The sequence below is a fragment of the Limulus polyphemus genome, unplaced genomic scaffold (assembly GCF_000517525.1).
Source record: "Limulus polyphemus unplaced genomic scaffold, Limulus_polyphemus-2.1.2 Scaffold5612, whole genome shotgun sequence".
NCBI lineage: Eukaryota > Metazoa > Arthropoda > Merostomata > Xiphosura > Limulidae > Limulus > Limulus polyphemus.
This window is the reverse complement of record NW_013671222.1, coordinates 6,961-14,595: the sequence shown is the minus strand read 5'-3', so window position 1 is coordinate 14,595 and position 7,635 is coordinate 6,961.

Here is a 7,635-nt window from a genome sequence, read left to right as displayed (position 1 = left end):
ACCCAGTGGCACAGTGGTATGTCTCCGGACTTACAACGCTAGAAACCGGGTTTCGATACCCGTGGTGGGCAGAGCACAGATAGCAAAACAAACAAACTGAGTTAAAAGAAATTATCTTTCAGCAACTATCTGATTGTATTCGTGAAAATTTAGGCCTAACAATATCTGACATCAGAGTACTGTCAAGTGTATGTATAGGTGGCGCTCTCCTTTCCTACTACCGTTATCGAACGATTATATTCTAAGAATAAATATTAGCAAGAAAGTTTAGGGTTATTTAGGGTTATAAGAACGTAGGAAATTAGATATATAACCTTACATATGAAAAATAAGGTATCTTGATATCAACGACGATGTCATTGCTTTTAACTCTGAAGGAAAACTTCCTTGTTAATGTCTTAAGTTGGTTTAAACACTCAAATAATTTGGTAGTTGTGGGTTACGTTTGTATTTGCCAAATTCTTTTTGTCCAGAAGTATTCTCGCCATTTCTTATTAATAGTTTTTGATATTCATTATGCTTTAGCAACGCCTAATGTCTGGATGAGGATTGAAATAATTGAGGTATACACGTTCAATAATTGGCTTAGAAGACCTGTGACGAGGTTAAGTTTGCACCGGCAGGCAGGGAGCTGTCAAACTGAATAAATACGTTTTCGGTGTAGACTTTTGAGACCTCCGAATAAAATAAATACACCTACAATTAAAGAGGGTGGTGTGAATTGGTTTCATGCACCACCCACCTCCATGTCGGTGACTCAGCTGCAAGTTTGAGGGCTTATAAAGCAAAGATTTCAGGTTCGATTGGCACTTAACAAAAAACAATCTTTGTTCGTTTCGGTTTGGACACTCGTAACTATGATATAACTAAATAAATAAAATATAAACATAATATAAAAATCACGTTCCTCATCTCGCTTGATGGTTGACGTGCTTTTGGTTTGGTTTGTTTTGAATTTCGCGCAAAGCTACACGAGGGCTATCTGCGCTATCCGTCCCTAATTTAGTAGTGTAAGACTAGAGTGAAGGCAGCTAGTCATCACCACCCACCGCCAACGAATAGTGGGATTGACCTTTACATTATAACGCCCCCACGGCTGAAAGGGCGAGCATGTTTGGTGGCTCGGGGATTCGAACCCGCGACTCTTAGATTGCGAGTCGAGCGCCCTTAACCACCTGGCCATGTCCGGCCGTGGTTGACGTGCGAGGCTCCAAGTTGGTAGGTCCAAAGTTCGTGCCGAGATGACACTATCCACGCTCTGCATTTTCAGCTGTGGATGTGTTATTAGAGTGACTGCCAAATCCATTATTCAGTTCAAAGACGAGCAAAGCTGATGTGGCGGCGGGTGCTACTGACTGGTCCCCTTTCTTATAGTCAGTAGTTTATAGTTAGGTATGGGTATACTTTAGCTCTAGGGGGTATGCGACTTTGCCGTTTAGCCCACGTGCGCGTAAGGAGCAAATAACAGTAAATACAAACAAAAATGAATATTTTTTTTTATTCTCGATAACGACCATATTTCTTTATCCCTTATGATTTCAAATAAAATCACATCCGATGCTTCAAGTCACATACTTGTATTGTGCTAGACGTACATTTACTTTAAAGCCGTTTAAATTTAGCTGAAAAAGATCCTTGTTTACCAAGCTTAGAAATCACTAATGAATTGTTAAATCTTTCTCTGTAAACACGCCTTTGTCACGCTGTACAGAATGACATATTGATTGAACCCAGGCGAAGCACGGTCTGGTATGTGATATTACAGAGAGGAAAGATGCGTGTTCTATTGTTTCATAAGATCTCCATTGTTCTGCGGCTTTATCTCCATAAAAACCTACAGAGATTCATTCCACTGGGGAAACTTGTGTTCGTTCTAGCTCGCTTGGAGCGACATCTGGTGGTTTTAAAGAACTCACAAATGTGGAAATCAATTCATGCCTTTATGCTGCGCTACTTACGAAGGGTTCTCTATACTTACACCACGCACTGTACAACGATATATATATATATATATATATTATTTTATTTTATAATTACCAGGAGACTAACTAAGTTATTGTATAAAAAATCGCTTTAACCTCGCCATCTGGCGTGTACATCTTATGGGTGAATTACACTAATGAAGTTCACACACACACACACACACTCTTTGTGTTTATTTCAAACGTGATAAGTGTATACAATCACTGTAAATCATCCGTACATGGTAAGTCATCTAAGAGGGAAGTTCGAGGATGAGTCACAAGACATAATACTCGAGCGATGTCTTTCAGATTTAACAGACGTACGTACCTCGTCACTCTTTTAGCCGAGAAAAAAAAAAACTGTTGAAATAAGTTTTGTTGAAATATAAACACGTTTATACGTTGAATGTATAGAAGAATCCCGTTGAGAAAAAAAAAACATTATCGCTGACTAAACTTCCCACGTCACCATATCAACAAAACTGGCATACATAAGTGAAACAATTATACTAACACCAATCATTTTAACGGGTTCAACATGTTGAAATACCAGATATGACACCTGTTTTTTCCTTAAATACCATTTTACAACACGAATTACTTTACATTTTTTATGTTTTTTTGTCAAAACTAAATGTGTATCATCATGGTATCCCTTTTTTTTATTCTTCTAGAATAAAAATCCCGCACTCCACTGCAGTGTTCAAAAGGCCCTCTCCTCAGTGTACTGAACAACATATCTCAATTAGTTCTATCGCTTCCCCAAGGAGGTCAGTACCTGAACAAGTTACGTTAAGACAACGGCTTATGCTACCTGACATGTGCCACGCTTGATCCCGCCAGCTCGTGACTGGGGATATAAACAGTTTCAAAAAATGGAAACTCCAGGATCCCGAGGGGGCGGGAAAAAGATACAAAAACCAAATGCCAGATTCAGCGACCCTGAAAACTTACTTCTAGGCATACGTCAGCGTACATGACTGTCCAGGGGTGTTTTAGTTTCTCTTGATAGTGGGGCTGTCATCTAAGGACACACACACCCCCAGGCTACCCCACGCAAACAAACAAACACGGAACGTAAATTAATATAGAATGGTTTGGTTTGAATTTTGCAGAAAGATATTCGAGGGCTACCTGCCTCTAATATAGTAGTGGTAGAAAAAAATGGAAGGCAGCTAGTAAACACACCTACCGCCAACTCTTGGGCTACTCTAATCGTCACACAGCTGAATGGGCGAGTATATTCGGCCACAAGATTCGGCCCCGCGAGTCGAGTGCCCTAACCACCAGGCTACTAATGTAGGATAACCCCCCCAAAAAAAACAATTAACAAAAACTAATTAATTAGCACCCACCAATGTTATTAATTACATGATTATTATTTTCAAACTGAACGGCAACTAATGTGCACATGCGCTAAGTGGTAAGGTCCGAGACCCCTAGGGTTCAGAAGAGGGATTAAGACAAAGTCAGTAACACCCGCTGCAACGAGGGCTTTGTCTGTCACCTCTCAACCCAATAATGTGACTGACAGGCTGTTGCATAATAAAAACATATATATGAAAATTCGATGCTTGTTCAACGGCATCGCGATGCGAACCTTGGACCTTCAAATAAGTACTCTAAGCACTAAAGGACATGCTGGACTCAGTAGTTATATAATATTGCCAAACCTGTGGGATTTGACTGTCACTCTTATAACACACGTACTGCCCAAACTACGGGACGCAAACCGTGGGACTCTCGCATATATATATATATATATATATATATATATATATATACACTGGTTTAGGTTTTTCATTTCTTCCTCAAAGGTTTTACTGACAATAATAATCCTTGTGGATTTCAGCTGATCAAATAGGTTTAGGTGTCGATTTACATTTTTAAAGCAATCTTACAGTTACTTTAAACAACATTAACTAAACGCAGTTAGAATGAAATAGAACGTTAAAAGCGAAGCAAAAAAGTGATGTAATAAACAGTTTAACTGTTAGCCTGTAATTTACCCGTTTGTTATTTTTCTCTTTACATCTAGTCCGATTCGAAGTCTCGATCTCGAAGACTCCAGAGAAGTAAACAGACAGATGGAAGCTTTTCCGATAGTTCCAGTAGCGCTGTACGTCTAATTAAACAGGTAAAATTAAACCTCTAGAACCTAGAAGCGTTTAAGTAAAACAACAAAATAATTTTAAATTTTTTGAAATTTATTCTTTTAACGTACGAAACTTTTTTCTTCATAATTTTTTGTAAAGTTACCCAGAAGGTCATCTGCGCACAGTCGGCGCTAATTGGGAACTGATAGACTACACAAAGGAACGTAGACAGTTAACACCATCTATTTCAACTCTTAGGCCACTCATCTTTCACCGAACAGTGGAATTTTACTGTCACTCTTAAAGTTTATGCTACAGCGGGACAGAACGAGGAATTTTTGGGTTCAGAGTCTACGTGCACTAACCACAATACCACAACAATATATTACCGTTTTGAAGTATTGAAAAATGATACTAAAATAAAAATTAGCTTCTGGAACTCGCCCCCCAGTGGCACAGCGGTATGTCTGCGGACTTACAACGCTAGAATCCGGGTTTCGATACCCGTGGTGGGCAGAGCATAGATAGCCCATTGTGTAGCTTTGTGCTCAATTACAAATAAACAATTCTGGAACTCGTGGCCAAAATACCTAGTCATTAGCTCCTGTAAACATTCATTATAATCTTAATCAAAAGTGAGAAACCTAAAAATAAACAATTCTGGAACTCGTGGCCAAAATACCTAGTCATTAGCTCCTGTAAACATTCATTATAATCTTAATCAAAAGTGAGAAACCTAAAAATGCCTGAAATATTTTACGATAACGTTATTTCGAAGACATTAGAAAATCTAATGATAAAATCGCTTCGATGATGATGGAGATTTAAAAGTCTAAAAATATCCCTCAACTTTCCTTCACTTTTCAGAATGAAAGAGCAAAAACCAGTCCTTGTCATTACCACTAAGTCATAATAGAAAATGTTTGTTTGTTTTTGAATTTCGCGCAAAGCTACACGAGGGCTATCTGCGCTAGCCGTCCCTAATTTAGCAGTGTAAGACTAGAGGGAAGGCAGCTAGTCATCACCGCCAACCGCCAACTCTTGGGCTACTTTTTTGCCAACGAATACTGGGATTGACCGTCACATTATAACGCCCCCACTGCTGAAAGGGCGAGCATGTTTGGTGTGACAGGGATTCGAACCCGCGACCCTCAGATTGCGAGTCGAGTGCCTTAACCACCTGGCCATGCCGGGCCAATACAATACGCCTCTTGTCATAGCTTCCAAAAGCTTCCATCTACCAGAGACGATCCAAACGCAGATACCGAACCAGTTAGCAACCACGGAGAATCAGTTAAGGGTTAGGATTAGAACTCCCCCCCCCCCCAACGTCTCAACTCTTGCTGCCTTTCGCTGTCTGCAGCCAGTTGTGGGAAGGCAGTCTTTAGACATAAAAATAATATTACAAAATGATGTTAAATAAGGCAATCATCCCAATATTTAGATACCCTACTTCTACTTTTGTATTACTCTCCACTTTTTCAATAATTATTACAAAATAATGTTTCATGGTGTTTAATCACTCAACTCCTAACCCCTAATTGATTCTTCGTGGCTGCTAACTAGCTTTACATCTGCGTTTGATCGCCTATGTACAATAAATGTAACTTATAGAATCACAACCATTGATTTCTATATATCGTGAACCACAGTAGTGGTTCATAATAGGGATCGCCCATTTGTTCTTTATTATTATTATTATTATTATTTAATATTGTCCTTACATCAAAAACAGCTGCGAGTATTGTAATAAAACCTGGGCAGTATTACAAAACGCAGCTTTGCGCATTGTGTAGGGTAGTTTTCAACTTCATTTGACTACCTAGCAAATAACAGCGACTGTATAACCGTTGACACCCAACCGTTTTAATGTAGTCTGTTGTTTATATGGAGCCACATAATCTACTACATGCATACCTATATAGCTGTGTGCAGGCCGTGGATGTAATTTAATGTTTATTACATTTATTGTTACAACTGTATTTGGGCCGCGTATCATTAGTTTATGTATGGGGTTCCTGTCCTTTTGGACACGATGCTGCTGACAGGATCACAGTTGCGTATTTTTTATTATTTTTTTAACCAATGTATGGTCGATTTGGGCCATGTTACATAAACGTCTAAAACATTTACAAACTTCTAAACTGTCTCCCACAACATGAATCTTTAAGCGTAGTTTAAAAAGATAGTAACAAGCTCGGTTTTGAGCATCGGATAAGTCATCACAGTGATGGTAAGCGTCGAGTTATAGCCAACACTGCGCGAATGCGAATTTTATAAATGCTACAGATGCAGTAGCCATCCTTGAAGTTGACTATAAGAAGTGGCAAGGATTGTGTAAGCAGGATATTGCGATTCTAGGCGAAAGTGAGGCAGAAAGTTTGTAGCTATATAATTTATTTAGAAAATAATTAGTTTCCGATAAAGTATGCAGCAGCGGGGGCCCACCAGAGTTTTTAACACGTTTTCGTCATTGTAGAATGTGCAGAATGTCACTCTGAGAGGAAATCTGGCCAGCTGAACGACCTTAACCCTCTCTCCCCAGGTATCCTTTCCTGGGCATGACACAAGGTTTTAGTGTCTTACATTACAAAATTTTATTAAACTACTTTTTATGTTATACCAATTAGAATAGCATAAAATATTTGCTAATAATCCATATTTTAATAGTATACAAGTTTTAAGTTCTTAATTCTACAAGGAAATATATTAAAAAATCCCGAATTTCCACTAGTTCGACACACCTGACACATTTTGTCTTAGCATGTCATCATCCCTCGAAAATGTACGAAAATAAACGTAAAATACTCTCTATAAAATCTTTATTACTCAAACAGACCATAATTTTTATAGCCTTCAATTTCGTTTGGTTACAGAGCTATCGAATAGAAAATCAGACCCCTCCTGCTACACCCACCTGTCACATCCTCTCTTTCACAGTTCCTTGATTGTTCTCTCTTACGTTTCATTATATATTACATATAACCAATAGAAAGTCAAGGTTTTCATCTATCAAATGGCATATCCTATAACGTTGTGTTCTGAACAGATAACCGTCAATACATTCTTTGGTGTATTATTTAATTAAATAAAAATTGTTAAGTGCTTTACTATAATCACTAAAAAAGGGCAAGAAAAAAGAAGATTGGGTAAGTATACTTTATTTCTTGTTTTTCATATTTATTCTTTATTTATTATTATAAGAGTAACTAAAATTAAAAGTACGGATCTTTTTAAGTTATCTAAGACTAGATTAGGTAAATTAAGTAATAATAATAATATAATTAACATGGTTCACGAGGCCTGCACGCCAGCTGCTTGTGGATATGTAATTCGATAGCATAACGTGAGCTGCACGATTCCCGAGTGATTTACAACTTATAATGGCGGGGATAGCAGTTAATGAGTTAGACAAGGTTCAAACTGCTATAAAAAGGGCAATGAAACAATAAAATTTTATTATGAATAGATGTATAATGTTACGAACATAAAGCTACTTAGGATAAACGAAAGTAGTTTCATGGTACAATTTGAAGTCATTCTAGAAAGAAAAGAAGGTTAATTTAGGTTTATTT